This window comes from Musca domestica, unplaced genomic scaffold (assembly GCF_030504385.1).
Source record: "Musca domestica strain aabys unplaced genomic scaffold, Musca_domestica.polishedcontigs.V.1.1 20, whole genome shotgun sequence".
Taxonomy (NCBI): domain Eukaryota; kingdom Metazoa; phylum Arthropoda; class Insecta; order Diptera; family Muscidae; genus Musca; species Musca domestica.
In genome coordinates this window covers 1,816,588-1,831,730 of record NW_026712250.1, presented here as the reverse complement: position 1 = coordinate 1,831,730, position 15,143 = coordinate 1,816,588, and positions in this window count along the sequence as shown.

The following is a 15,143-nucleotide window of genomic DNA, read 5'->3' as shown; positions in this document are numbered from 1 at the left end:
GCAGCTGTGTCGATGCGTCTACCTTCATTCTTCTACCATGAGTGTGGCTCTGGCATTTGTTTATGATATGTCACAAAATAAAAATGCAAAGAGCTCAAGCTGCTTATGTATCCACACCTTAACCCTTCTTTTTTTTTGGCAAGCTTTCTATAAAAAATATCAATAAATTGTGACAGTTTAGTGGGAATCAGCTGTTATTTAACATGGCCTTTTTAATGAATCCTTAAAAGACTGTACTAGATATGACATCTTTGACCTTATATTTTGCAAAAAAAACATTCGTCTGCCAAAAAAAATCACTGTTATCTAACCATATTAGTTTTTTTTTCGGCAGACTCTGGACGCTCTGATCATGCCTCTGATGCATAAATCTTGTCTTACAATAACGTCAGACAGAAAACCAGAAATCAGAGAGCAAAAACGTAACACAGTGAAATATGAACGAACGTGCAGAACAATGTCAATGCCAATGTGTAAACATAAATAAGTGCATATGTATGGACATATCTACATTACAACATTTCAGTGTACCAATTGTGCGAATTAAGTTAGCTGACTGGCTGGCTGGCAGACTGGCAAGTACCAGTACATAATTGAAAAAGTGTATGATTGTATGTAGCAAATGTTCCAACAAAGAAACCAAGAAGACAAGACAGAAGAAAGAAAAAAAAAACAGCAAACGTTTTCAATTCACTCATTCAATTGACCCGTTTTTGTTTTGCGTATAAAAAATTTCACAGCAAAAGATTTGTTTGCCACGGTCCGTTGGACTTGTATTGTGACGCGCCGAATGGAACACATAGCGATGATGCGAATTTGTTTTAATTCAACCTCATGCGTAACATGAAAACAAAGTGCAGTTGTTGCTTTCTTTCAAATTGTTTACAATGAGGAAATGATGCAAGAACGAACAGCTGATATCTGTCAAGTGTAGAGAAAATAAAACACTTTTAGATTTTAGGTGTCATGTGTATTGTGTAACTTTTGTGTGATCTAAAATTTGAAACCAAAAAAAAAAAAAAAACATATCGTCATTACTTACCTAGAAAATGGCATTAAATTATGCAAACATGAATGATGTTTAAAGTAGGGTTTACCGTGTAAACATCAGTGTTTAATGAAATTTAAGTGGAAACTTAAGGGCAAAACAAACAAGTGGAAATGGTAAAAGCTTGAATGGGATAGAAACACTGATGTGGGGATGTATTGTATGGGCTGCTGCCATAGATTTGGAAATTTAAGGCTAGGTTTACACACAAGTTTGTTCTATTACAAACATTTTTTAGAGATGTAAACTTTATAATTTTTTTAACGTATTTGATGTTAGTATGGAAGAATCAAGAAGATAAAGTCATGCAATCAAAGGTTTACAATTTTTTCAAAAATTATTCATTTGACATCTCATTGTCCAAATTGGTATTTATAAATCCATTGTATATACACAAATAAGAGATGGGAACTTGTTTTTATGTAGTGAAATGTGACAATGTAAATTACTGAAAATGCAGAGATGGATATGCTTATTTTAAATTACTTTACCCTCTTAATTTTTTACCATGGGTGTTAAAATCGACTATACCTTATCACTGTGTAGTCGATTATCTGATCCCTGTGTAGTCGGTTATCATGTGTCAAATAGGTCTAATTGTTTATTTAATGTGAACCCAGGAAATGGATTCCCACAATAGGTTTATGAATAAACATATTGACAATTAGATTTGAAATGCATAATTTTAACAAAATTGTAAACATATGTTAGTACGAGGTCAATTCCATAATTCTACCATGGTGGGAACATTATATGTTTAGGGTTACAGTAAACTGTTTTAATAAAACTCGTCCATAAAGGTGATATCAGACGATAAGGGTGTATACACGGTAGAAGAATATAGATAGGCGCATCGACACAGCTGCTGGGACAATGAACTGTCAAACCAATTTTAGAATTGAAAATGTTGAATGAAAAACTATTTAAATTTGTAAAAAATTTAAAAAACGCTTTTTAAAATAACCTACGAATGACGTCGTATAAGAAAACATATAAAAATCTATTTATGTTTGAAGAAACATTTCAAATTTTTTTTTTTGACATGTCAATGTTCCCAAGCGTTGATCCATCTACCTGTATTATACCATGCTCACTTGCATATGTTATTTCATTTCTTTTGATTTTATAAATTTTCACACAACAAAAAGTAAAGTAATCTTTATTTGGGTCTTCTTCTTTCCTTTGACAATGTTGACATTCAATGTGAGTGATTAACATATCATAGAAATATTATTGTCTTGTTCTAACTAATAGCATGTTTCCATTGGAAACCGAACAACGTTGTTCGCTCTCAGAATTAGGTACACGAATTAACCCGTTCATACGGCACGATTCGTAATTCATAGTGAAATAATTCCTTTTTTCAAAATTTATGTTTGTTGATTTTAATGGGAATTTATACGAAAATACATGAAATTCTCACTAATATGAATAGAAGAAATTATTGTTTTTCTCCCAAAGATTTATTATATCATTAATTTTACAATTTTCATTCACGATTTCAACTTTTTGTGTAAATGTTGACATTTTGAACACATTTTTGTGTTTTTCCATTTTTAAATTCTGCTGGAGAGACACTTGTCAAACATTTTTTCTGCCGATAGAAACATTTTGAAAATGTTGCCTCTTTTGTTTGCGTTTTCTGTGGAAATTTTAACTCGTGGACAAAATGCGTACCTCGAATGAGAGAGAAAACAAATTTTACTTTCGTTTGAATGTACATACGCCATTCAACATTGTAGTTTTCATTCATAAATTTCAGTCTTCCCAAAAATTTTAAAATTTCATCAAATTTTTCTATTTTTAATTTTTAAATGTCATAATTTATTTTTTCGATAAATGCTCTCATTTGTTAGGGATGGGACATATTTTTTCGTTGTTCTGAGAGTGATTTGATTTGAACAACGTACAAATATGAGTGTTCGCTCAGGAAGTTTTGTGTGAAGAATTATGTAGTTTTTTCATAGTTAAGGGTCAAACAACGAATAGAGAACGAATCAAGTGCAGTGGAAACGCCACATAAGAATGATTGTGTAAAAATACGTTAGGATGGGATCAGGTATAATGTTTATATAAAACAAAGGAGAGCAATGTAAGAGAGAATAATACTTGCTCGCGGTCTCAGCAATTATGATCAGAGCGATGATGTCTGAATGTTTACACACCAAACACAGAACAGTTTTGATTAAATTATATTTTTCCGACTGAAAATAGGACTAGCTGTGATCGAAAAAGTTCATATGTACTTTACTCATGTATTTCAGAACTGAAATGTCGTCCATATATCACAAGATGAATATATATGACACTACATATGTAAAAACATATCATCTGATAGAAGGTTGTCACTTTTTACAAATATACTTGGAATTAATAATATATTTTCATAAAGCGAATGATTTATGTGAGAATATTTAAACTTTCATGGAATGGTGTTACTTTCAATGACCTATTTTTGAAGTCGAACCTATTTATTTGTTCTATGGACTTTAGATAAAATTAATGGCGCCTCTTCCTAAAACGATTAATTTAGGTGACAGTGTAAAGCAGCCTTAATATTTTATAAACAAATCTGAAACATATATTTGAACAGTCAATAATTTAATCAGCTGGTATTGCAGGAAGACCTTTAAATTGTGCCATAGCAACTAGTTTATTTAGTTCGTTCAACTTACCCCACATTTTATTTAATTACTAAAATTCTAAATAAATAAAAATTTGCAATTATCGATAACAGTCGTTGTTTCCATTGTTAAACGCTTCAAAGATTCGTCCCCATGTGTAACTTGTGACTTCTTACTTGAGGCGATCACTCATAGAGGGTTAAAATCATATTTGTCACTACTGCAACCCTTAAACGGGTTAACGTTTTTCTTTTGTTGCGCTGTGCTTTTTTTGTTGTAGTTGTTTCTTAACCATAATGAATGGAAAATTCCACAGCTGGTTATTGTTCTCTCTGGCATGTTTCGTTTACAAAATGTATATTCAAACACATGCACTTGAATAACTCAATGCGAAACTATGTACACACGTTCATACATACAGACTTACGTGTCTGTATACGTCAAATTGTTTCTAGATAAAATTGCATATCGGTTTGTTTGAATATTGCAAAATTTTACGAATAGCTTCTTTTTTCGTTGTAATTTTAAATATGCAATACATTTGGCGAATTTGAGTATATAGAAATCTGACAGATTTCGGATGAAATTAAAATAATTTTGCAAATTTGCCACACACACACACCAAAAATGTTTGGCACGTGCTTTCAGTAATATTTAGAATATTTTTTTAAATTTTTGACATAAAAAATAATGGAATTTTTCTAAGTAAAAAATCTAAATAATTTATTGGAGTATTTTGTATTTGGGTGTATTGGTAAATTATATATATGGATATATGGAATTAAATAATTTCATAAAAATGTAAGGATTACAGCATATGGTAGAATTAAGAAGGTAAAGTAATTTCAAAAAAGCATTTTCTGTACCATCTCTGATTTGTAAATATACAATGGATTTATAAATATTTATTTTGACAACGAGGTTTTGCCAAAGGAATAGTTCGAAAAAATATTTTTGGAAAAAATTTAAACATATTATTAACTTTACCCTCTTAATTCTACCACATTGACACCTACAATAACACGCCGTTTATTTGTCATCGGCTGGCTTCTTCGAAAATGAACAAAGGAGCTTAGGGCTAAAATCGGACTAAGTCAACCTAAAACTCCTTTGTTCATCTACGAAGAAGCCAGCCGATGACTTAAGCCAGCCAAATATGCCCTTTATGTATTTCCACCCTTAATGTATTCTCGCCTTTAAGCCAGTCAAAAAAGCCTTTAAAGGTGAAAATACATAAATCGCTTTTTTGACTGGCTTAAGTCATAGGCTGGCTTATTTGTAGAAAGTAAAGGAGCTTACGGTTAAAATTAAACTAAGTCAACCTAAAAATTCTTTATTCTTTTATGAAGAAGCCAAGTCATCGGCTGGCCAGTTAAAAATGCCTTTAATGTACTCTCACCCATGGTAGAAGAATACAGGTAGTCGCATCGACACAGCTGCTGGAACAATGAACTGTCAAACCGATTTTGGAATTGAAGATGTTGAATGAAAAATAATTAAAATTTGTAGAAATTTTTGAAAACCGCTTATTATAATAACCTCCGATTGACGTCGTATAAGAAAACATAGCAAAATCTACTTATTTTTGAAAAAAAAAAAAAAACATTTTAAAATTTTTGACTTATCAATGTCCCCAAGCATCGATGCATCTATCTGTATTTTTCTACCATGCTCTCACATGAAGCGCTTATTTGGCTGGCTTCTTCGGAAATTAACAAAGGAGCCTAGGGCCAAAATCGAACTAAGTTAACCTACAACTCCCTTGTTCATGTACGAAGAAGCCTTAAGCCAGCCAAATAAAGCTGGGAATATATAAAGCGCTTATTCGGATGGCTTAAGTCCTCGGCTGACTTCTTCGTAGACGAACAAAGGAGTTTTAGGTTGACTTAGCTCTGTTTTGGCCCTAGGCTCCTTTGTTCACCTCCGAAGAAGCCAGCCGATGACTTAAGTCAGCCAAATAAGCGCTTTATGTATTCCCATGTTAAGGTGTCGCGGGGAAGCCTTATTAACACCGAACAGGTTTTATTTAGTGTGTAGGTTGTTTAAGACCAGCTATTTGCCAAACACGCTTTGTTTTGATTAAAAAATATAATAAATAGCCCTTATTAAAAAAATGTTAAAAATACTTTAGTATTTCCTTTTGTTTGGTGGATTTCTGTAGAAAACTTTGGAGTGCAAGAGAATTAATGTTTTTCGTAACAGATAACCGAATCAATAATTTTTTGTTACTTGAATAAATCACAACATTAAAAATCGATTAACAATAGCTATTGCAGTTTCAAGTAAAACAATTGAAATTTGTCACATGACCATAATAGGTAATCGTTTTCAAGTTCAACGACAACAACAAATCAATGTAATGACAATTCTAGGTCAGCTAATCGATATCGGTCGATCTAGAGAGAGATAAAGGGAGAGAGAGGAAGTAACAGACAACATATGTTTACTATTTTCATGGTTAGATCCTTAAATAGTGTTTACACAAGAGTAAAATCTATCACAATTATAGAGAATCTAAAACTAAATGTTTTTTAACAAAATTACTGTTAATTATTTACAATAGATAAATTTCCACAGCAATTATATGCTCGTTCCCACTCAATAATCACAGCGTCGCCTATGTTGTCTATCAGAAAACGTGACACCTTTCAATTAAATTTCATTGAATTGTTGTGGTTTTATTTGTTTCTCTGGACTTTCAAGTGCACCGAATGAATACAGTTACAGATCACACAGACAGCAACAATTTTATCAATAATTCTCTTTTTCTACCCCCTTAACTTTGTTCTAAAGGTACATGCAACGATAACAGAAATATAGGGCTCAACAAACCAACAGTTATACAATGCATGCACTGCAACTTTTTAAGTTATGTAATAGTTAAAGGCATTTTCTATGAATAAATTTAGAAATTAGTTAATGATTAATACCATTATCTTATAATGTAACCAATGCAAAAAATGGCTATAGAAATCTATTTCACAATCATTTGAAATGATTATTTGAAAACTACAATGGAAATTGTTTAATTGATTTATTTAGTTAATAGGCCAATGGAATGACAATAAATGTTAATAGAAATCAAGGGCGAGAAACCAGTTTAAACTGTGATCTGAAAAAACGCTTGCTTTGCGAAAATACGTAATTGTAAGACATATAAATAGCTCATGCATATTAGAGTTCAAATAGGGAAAAGATCCGCTGGATTTCGTATATATAACACCTTATTTCCACTGCCAGTGTAAAAAGAAAAGTAGGGTAAGCACGTATAACTTATGGACCGAAATTGGACTAAATCAACCTAAAACTCCTTTATTCTTTTACGAAGAAGCAAGTCGATGACTTAAGCCCATGGTAGAATAATACAGGTAGACGCATCAACAAAACTGCTGGGACAATGAACTGTCAAACCAAATTTTGAATTGAAAATTTTGAAGGAGGAATTATTTAAATTTGTAAAAATTGTTGAAAATCGCGTAGTTTAATAACCTCCGAATGACGTCGTATAAGAAAACACATAAAAATCTACTTATATTTGAAAAGACATTTAAAATTTTTTAAGATTTCAGTGTTTCCAAGCGTTGATGCATCTATTCTATTCTTCTACCATGTATTCTTCGTAAAACACATAATTTGTGCCGGTGTAACAGTGAGAATACATAACACGTTCTTTTGACTGGCTTAAGTCATTGGGTGGCTTTATCGTAGGGGAACAAAGGAGTCTTAGGTTGGCTTAGTTCGATTTTCGGCTTGCACTCCTTTATTCTTTTCCAAAGAAGCCAGCCGATTACTTAAGGCGAGGATACATAAAGCGCTTATCTGGCTGACTTCTTCGGAGATGAACAAAGGAGCCTAGAACCAAAATCGAACTAAGTCAACCTAAAACGCCTTTGTTCATCTACGAAGAAGCCAGCCGATGACTTAAGCCAGCCAAATATGCGCTTTATGTATTTCCACCCATAAGCCAGTCAAAACGGCCTTTATGTGCTTGCACCTTAAGAAGAACAAAGCAGAATAGGGTGAGCAAGTATAAATTATAGGCCAAAATTGAACTAAGTCAACCTAAAAATCCTTTGCTCTTTTACGAAAAAGCCAGTCGATGACTTAAGTCATTAAAAAAAGCTCTTTATGTACTTGCACCTTACGGCTTTTCGCAGGAATCTTTGTGAGTAGAATGCTTTATATCCCAGAATATTTTGAAGGACCTCCATACATAGGAGCCTTTTGAAATGTCTGGAATATACCATATGCATTCTATAACTAGAAGAATACCTACTTTTATGTTAAGAAATCTATAAAAGCTATAATAAAAGAACATAGGGTTCTCTCTCTCTCTCTCTTTTAAATTCAATCCTAAGTTAGGTTAAGTCACATTATCCAAATTTTTACAACTCATATTTTGAATATCAAATATGGAATTTTGTTATTGCAATTTTTCGTTAACTTTGTCCAAATTAATGCTTCCCTTCCCCCAAGTCAAACCCTCCTTCAAATGAAGAAAATAAAAAAACAACAACTGTTTATACCGCCAACAGACTAGACCACCATCATCTATTATTGGCAATACGAACACGGGAATCAGTGCGGAACACAATTTGGTTTGTTTTTAAGCAATTACGGCTTGTTGCTCTTTCCGAAATACCAATGACTGAGGATGGTGAAAGGCAGAGGGAGGTGAGGTCGACGGATAGAAAGACTAAAGTGCCTATCAGATTGTTAGCTATTAACATTTGTTTTCATAGCTGCTGTCGCTGCTGGTGGTGGCGGTTAATGGTGTTTTTTTCTTTTTGTGGTTCGTAATCTTATTTCTAATTGCGGCATTTCCGATTTGTTTTCATTTCTTGTTGTTGTTTTTCTTTCTTTTGACATGAAAGCATTTCATTTTGTCTTTCTCGTTACACATTTACATATGAATAATAATTAAAATAATTTTAATAATTAAAATATTTTGTTGTTGCAAAATTTTTAGGCTTTATCCCTTTATTGTTGTTTTTATAAAAACAACGTTTGTTAATTAGTGGAGAACGATGGTAATGTTTACCAGGGGGTAAGGCAGGGAATACCTAGGTTTCGGAAAGAGCCACCAATCCTCATCAGTTCCCTTGTTTTTTGTCTGGGATATTCTCCCCAGAAGTTATTTTAAAAATAACTTCTGTGACAAAAAACATTTTTTACCCAAGTGACGAGATCGTAAGTTCAATAGAAGAGGAACCAAAGAATTAAATAAAACCAAAATTCTTTTGGAAAGTCTTCTAAATCTTACAACCGCACTTATAAACATTTACATCTTTCTCCACTTGTTATGCTTTCGTTCAACCTGAACGAAGTAGCATAACCATGTAAGTTGGTTTTGTCTGTTACAACAAAAACCCCTTCGTCGACCGTGCCTTGTCTATTAATAGAACAGTGTGGCTTGTTTGTTCGGGATACCGTAGTATTTTGTTGTTGCAAAATTTTTAGGCTTTATCCCTTTATTGTTGTTTTTATAAAAACAAGTCGGGAAGTCGGGTTTTAAAAGACCGCACACGAAAGATTGTGAAATGTTTTTATGCAATGATAAAATTGTAATTGAACAATAAATATTGAACAGTGGTGGCAAAAAAAGTTAAACAATTTTTGTGTCATGAGGAATGAAATGAAAACAGGTTATCAGGATAAAACAATGGTAGAAGAATACAGTTAAGGTGAGAATATATAAAAAGTCTTTTTTAACTCGCTTAAATCATCTGCTGTCTTCTTCGTAAAAGAACAAAGGAGCATAGGGCCAAAATCGAACTAAGTCAACCTAACACTCATTTGTTCCTCTACGAAAAAGCCAGCCGATGACTTGAGCGAGTCTAAAAAGTCTTTTATGTACTCTCACCTTGAGCCACATTGACACAGTTGCTGAGGCAATGAATTGTCAAATCAATTTTGGAATTGAAAATTTTGAATGAAAAACTATTAAAATTCGTTAAAATTATTGTAAAATACATATCTTAATAGCATAATAGGAAAATTTATAAAAATCTAATTATTTTTGAAAAAAAGTTAAAAATTTTTGACATATCAACAAATTCGTTGATGCATCTACCCGTATTTTTCTGTTCAAATAACAATTCCACAGCGTATAAGTCACGTAAATCATGTTTATAATTCCAGTGGATATTCTTTGACGTATGTGCTATGGAATTGAAATTTGAGATCGAGTGGACTTTATAAATCTGAACGTGTTTAATAAAAAAATATAGTTTTTGTACTACGTTTCAATAAAGACTAATCAGGATTTAAGGTGAGAATACACAAAACGCTTTTTTTGACTGGCTTAAGTCATCGGCTGGCTGGCTTCTTCGTAGAGGAACAAAGGAGTATGAGGTTGACTTAGTTCGATTTAGGTCCACCGCTCCTTTGTACTTTAACGAAGAAGCCAGCCAATGACCAGCCAGTCGAAAAAGCGTTTTATGTATTCTCACCTTAAATCCTGATAAGCGTTTTATGAATCCTTACCTTTATTTTGTCATATATTAATTTAAGGCTAAATCACACATCATACTATAGTCATACAAAAGTGTTTTCTCACACAAAATAACAGCAAATTGTTAAGAAGAACTCATGGTAGAATTAAGAAGGTAAAGTCAAAATTCACTGCATAAAAACTAGGTTTCCATCTCGGATTTGTGTATTTACAATGGATTTAAAAATATATTTTATGACAATGAGTTGTTGTCAAACGAATAATTTTGAAAAAAATAGTAAACATATGTTTGCATGACGTTACCTTCTTATCTGGCTGGCTTAAATCATCGGCTGGCCTCTTTGGAAATGAACAAAGGAGCCTGGGGCTAAAATCGAACTAAGTCAACCTAAAACTCATTTGTTCATCTACGAAGAAGCCAACCAAATATGCGCTCTATGTGTTTCCTCTCTTACTTTTATTTGTCATAGCATTATTCATAAATTTCTCAGCTGATATTGGCACTACTTTTGAAATTTTTTTTCTTGGAAGCCCACTGTCCCCTTGAAATGCCTGAGTTGTTAGTTTTGTAATAGGCAAGTCATTACACGCAACACGCTATTCCTAAAGATAAAAATTGAGTATGGAATGTTTGTGCACATGTCATTATTTCATTATCATCATCATCGTGAGACTCATCAATTTTCTTCTTTCTTTTTCCACAAGTCTAGCTCCCCAACACCTCCAATCCAATCTCTCAACGAAGAGTAAAGTTTAGAATTGACAATTCTCGCGCACACACACACACCCACCATGTCAAACAACGTCTAAAGTCCAAATACACGATGAGGCAAAAAATAACTGCATTTTCACTTTATCTTAATGTACGAAATTAAATTTTTGTTTTGCCACTTCACATGTCGTTTGACGTTCTGGCTGGCGGCATGGGTTATTGCGTTTTATTTTATTTAGTCTTCTCTCTTTTTTTGTCATTCAATGGCTCATTCATTTGATGTCTATAATAATTCTTGATGTGTAATGTCATAAATAAATACACTTTAATTATTTTTTTTTTGTAGCGTATTGAGCGTTATTGTCATCACAGGCTGACTGGGTCTTGGATGTCTCATCCACATCATCAAGGAAACCCAAGTGTATAAGTTGTTCGCTCATTGGCGCCATCAAGATAACCCAGCCATGTTAGGATAATGAGGTATTTGTATTCTTTGCTTTTAATGACAAGGATGGATAAAGCAAGGATAAATGTAGACATACGACAAAGGCTTTGTGGTTCACAAGAGAGACAAATTGAAAATCACATAGATTTATATATTTCCAATCATTGTAAATAGATAAAAGGGATTTGAAAGGATTTCTTTCTGAATTTTATTTATAGAAATTTGGCAAGTTATTATTATTTTTGTGTTGTGCAAACGATTTGTGAGGGATATATAATAGGAAGAGTTACGGTGAGAATACATAAAACGCTTTTTTCAATGGCTAAAATCATCGGCAGGCTTCTTCGCCAAAAAAACGAGAGCCAAAATCGAACTAAGTCAACCTAAAACTCCTTTTTTCAAAAACATAGAAATATAAAGATGGGACAAGACAGAGTCAAGATGTGGCAACCCTGTGAAAATACTTCTGTTGTTATGATATCGTAACAACATAGTTAGCAATGTTAAGCGATTTAAACCGGTTAGGGAATATGCAATTAATTAAGAAAGTCTATGGAATAAAATTTTTAAGACAATTGTTTTTTCTATAAATGTGTTTTTATATTAACATAGTCCTGTCATGAGCTATTATGTAGATAGTATAGACACAAACTATTTGTTCAGAATGCATTTTGTCTAGTCTTTACCATTTTAGGTCTTTGCTTTGTTGCTCTACTTTTATGTACTCTCACATTTACTCTACATATTTTTTACTGGGACAACGAGTTTTTCCTTTACGATAACCGATTTTCCCTTTATGATATCGAAAAAAAAATTACAAAAATAGTAGATTCTTGCAGGTTTTGGAACAATCTTGGATGAGACTTAAGTAAAACGTTACAAACCTCATTAGCTGTTCCCTTGAGATTTATTTGAAAAATATATACCAATTATTATGCTTAGAGGCTCTAATGTAAACATAGCATTATTACGGTATAGCATGGTAGAAGAATACAGGTAGATGCATCAACGCTTGGGTAAATTGATATGTCAACATTTATAAAATGTTTTGCCAAAAATAAGTAGATTTTTATGTGTTTTCTTACACGACGCAAATCGGAGGTTATTCTGATAAGTATTTTTCAACAATTTTTACAAATTTCAATAATTTTCCATTCAAGATTTTCAATTGGAAAATCGGTTTGACAGTTCATTTACTGTACAGCTAAAATATTGTCACTTTCAAACAGAGCGTCATTTGCTCCTCTTAAGAGGTTTAAATAGCTTTTAAAAATACCGAAGATATTTAACTCCTCACACTTAAGGCGAGAATACATAGAACGCTTTTTTGGCTGACTTAAGTCAACGGCTGGCTTCTTCGTAGAGGAACAAAGGAGTTTTAGGTTGACTTAGTTCGATTTTAGCCCTTCGCCCTTTTTGGTCTTTTCCGAAGCAGCCAGCCGATCACTTAAGCCAGTCAAATAAAGCGTTTTATGTATTCTTACCCTAAAGGCATGTTTACGTTAGAATATCTTTTCTGGGTTAAGCTTCTTTTTGAAAATTTAATTAAGGTATATGCAATGGAATTGAGAATTTTAACCGCATGGGGTTTCTAAATCCTTTACAACCTAAACGTACTATAACTGTTCTGAGAGGAGTAAAATTAAGCTACACTCTCCAATTCGAATCCCTTTCAAAGAAACGCATCATCAAATGAAATACATGAGTAAAGCTGGGAATACATAAAGCGCTTATTTGACTGGCTTAATTCATCGACTGGCTTCTTCGTAGAGGAACAAAGGAGTTTTAGGTTGACTTAGTTCGATTTTGACCCTAGGCTCCTTTGTTCATTTCCGAAGAAGCCAGCCAAATAAGCGCTTTATGTATTCCCAGCTTAAAGTACATATCATGGAAGAACAATAAAGGTAGATGCATCTTGGGAACATTAATATGTCAAAAATTTTGAAATGTTTTTCAAAAATAAGTAAAATTTTATATGTATTAATTTTTCAACAATTTTTTGCAAATTTACATAACTTTTCATTCAAAATTTTCAATTCTGAAATTAGTTTGACAGTTTATTGTCATGTTACATATGTACTTTTCGATCACAGCGAACCCTATGACAACACATATGTGTCGTCTAATAGCAACTTTAGCCAATTGACGAAGTATTTCCACAGTTTTTTTTTTAGTTTGTATATTTGTATATAGCCTTTAGTATCTCCCAATTCATAGGTCTTACATTTGACGGAAAGAAAAGTGAGACTTAAGCTCATTCTACTCTCTTCTTTGTCATTAAATTACTTTTCCGTGTACTTTCCCCGTATGTTTACGAACTCTACAATTAATATTATGATGAATTGCTTTGCCGTGTTTCATCTACATATATTTGTCCATAAAGTTTTCCATTACGACAAATTTGAGTCATATTGATTTTGAGTAATAATTTCAATCTAATTCTATGTGAAATAATAATTGTTGTTGTTAACTGTTATCGTTGCAGATAACCTGCGACTGACGTTGATCAATCGATAAATAAACCACTACACTTCATTATGAGTGCATTAAATTGTTTTTTTTTTTAACGTAAATCAATATTTTTAAAGAAATTTTGATATGACGCAACACTTTATGGAAGTGCATATATAGCGCGTCAATTTGATTTGAAATATTTTCCATAACATATTTCCAAATCGATTTATTTCCCTTTTTTCTTAAGGTGAGAATACTTAAAACACTTTATTGACTGGCTGTCTTCTTCGAAATAGAACAAAGAAGCGTAGGGCCAAAATCGAACTAAGTCAACCTAAAACTCCTTTGCTCCTCTACGAAGAAGTCAGCCGAAGACTTAAGCCAATAACAAAAAACACTTTTAAGGTACTCTCAATTTTTAAATATATATTGACCATCTATTCTACGTTATCAATTTTCCATCACACCCCAAGCACTCTCTCGATTTACCCTTTCAATGTTTTAACAGCTGTTATAACCGCTAATTGCTTTAATAAATGGATGACAATCTATAAAAAGTCAAGACAGAACAATTGCATTAATTGTGTCTTCGCCGGATAATTGAAACCAGTTTTTACTGGTTTTTGCAAAGAAAACAGCAGAACAATAAAAAAGGCAGAATAACAGATGTAATTATTAATAGCAATTGCAACAAAATGAACACAATTAAATAAGCACAACATTAACCCGGCTAAAATTATACAACCGGTGAGTAAAGATAATACTGACTAGAACTTAAAAATACTGAAGGGGACGGGATATTTCTGGGAGTGTTATAATAGAGTCATTAAAATTGATACACAGCTTTGAATTAATTTAAAAAATATCTTCCAAACGCAAGAGGGCAAATTTACAAGACTTTCCTTAAGGTGAGATTACATAAAACGCTTTTTGGATGGCTTAAGTCATCGGCGGGCATATTCTGAAAGGAGCAAAGAATCGAAGGGCCAAAATCGAGCTAAGTCAACCTAAAACTCCTTTGTTCCTCTACGAAGAAGCCAGCCGATGATTTAATCCAGCCAGAAAAGCCTTAAAAAAACACTCCGTCAAAACCATTTTGCCCAGAAAGACGGAAAATCGAAAGCTGGAACTATATTCAAAATTCACTTTCTCCAAAAAAAACACAAACCGCCTTTATACTGACTGATATATTACGCGTTTTACGTAGATTTGTCATGTATTTCACGCATTATCAAAATAATTGACTATCCAAATAAGGTGTAAATAAGGCTTAAGGCTATGTTTACATGTAAGTCCAATGACCTAAATTATAGCCATGGTAAAATTAAGAAGGTAGTCATTTTAAATAAGCCTACGCATCTCTGCATTTTCTGTAATTTACCTTGTCAAATTTCACTGCATAAAAA